Source organism: Gopherus flavomarginatus, chromosome 21 (genome assembly GCF_025201925.1).
Source record: "Gopherus flavomarginatus isolate rGopFla2 chromosome 21, rGopFla2.mat.asm, whole genome shotgun sequence".
NCBI classification, from domain to species: Eukaryota; Metazoa; Chordata; order Testudines; family Testudinidae; genus Gopherus; species Gopherus flavomarginatus.
In genome coordinates, this window is record NC_066637.1 from 23,324,198 (window position 1) to 23,325,335 (window position 1,138).

Below are 1,138 nucleotides of genomic sequence, written 5' to 3' on the forward strand. Positions count from 1 at the left end.
GCGGGGGGCGGAGACACAAGTGGGGCGGACACGCTCCTGCCAGGAGCTGCCTGGTTCACCCCTTGCCCGGGAGCTGCAGGAGGGGCCCAGATCATGGCTCGGCTGCAGAGCTCGGAGCCCAGGCTGGGCCCAGGAGTGAGGGGATGGGGGTGCTGGGGGTGTAGCGGGGGTTGGAGCTGAGAATTGGTTGGAGATGGGGTTGTACCACTTCTGCCTGGCGGCAGGAGGGGTCCTCTGGCTTTTTTTTTGCTCTGCCCCCCACGTCCCAATATTTCATCTTTGACATCTGGTCACCCTAGCCTGATATGAAGGAGGATGTCTGGACCAAGGGGCCAGGGACTGGCCTTTGCTAGAGAAACCACTGTCAAGTTTTAGCCAATTAGGACAAGTCAGCAAATAAGAACAACCTCAGGTATCAGTAACTGCTACAGGCTGCAAATTCCTACATGCAGCAGTTTCTGGCACTGCACCTGCATAGCTCTGCTCCCCGGCTCTTCTCGGGATCCTGCTCTCTCCTTAGCTCTGCCCCACTCTCGCCCAGGCAGTTCTAGCTCACATGAAGGATGGGACCCCCTGGCCTGGTGACTCTCTCATTACACTGCCTGGCCTGTCAGTGCAGCTAACTTGGAGCTTTGGCCTCTCCCCATTGTCCCTGGGGACTGTCAGTCTCAGGGTCCTGATTTCCCATTGATCCTTCCCCCTTCTATTGGTGCTGGGAACTAGCCAACCAACCCCCCCCCCACCACACACACTAAGTTTTAGTAAAGGGCCAAGAGCCCCCTTACACAAGCCAGCCCCATGAGGGTCACCGATGTGCAGAGAAGGCCGCACAAGCTGGTCCCATGGTGCAATGGGCAGCACTCAGGACTCTGAATCCTGTAATCTGAGTTCAAATCTCAGTGGGACCTTGTGTTGGCTTGTGGTCATAGGCAGCAGGTTATATATATTTGTGGTGCTCGGGCTCCAGGAATATTCAGGGCTGGGGGCCGTGCTCCAGCAATATTTGGAGCTGGGTCTGTTCCCCTGCTCCTGGCACCCCTCCCCCTGCTGCGCTGTGTCCCTGCCTGACAAAAAGCAGCATGTGCCTGTCCCCTGCCTGCTCCTGCTGCTGGAGTAGAGGGATTCCGGGCAGAACTGC

At 57.7% G+C, this 1,138-nt stretch overlaps 1 non-coding gene across 1 annotated transcript; it reads left to right on the forward strand.

The window, feature by feature from the left end:
• The first annotated feature begins 836 nt into the window (after nt 1-836).
• TRNAQ-CUG (transfer RNA glutamine (anticodon CUG)) lies at nt 837-908 on the forward strand. The gene has a single exon. It is a non-coding gene; the product is annotated as a tRNA-Gln (tRNA).
• Nucleotides 909-1,138: the final 230 nt, after the last annotated feature.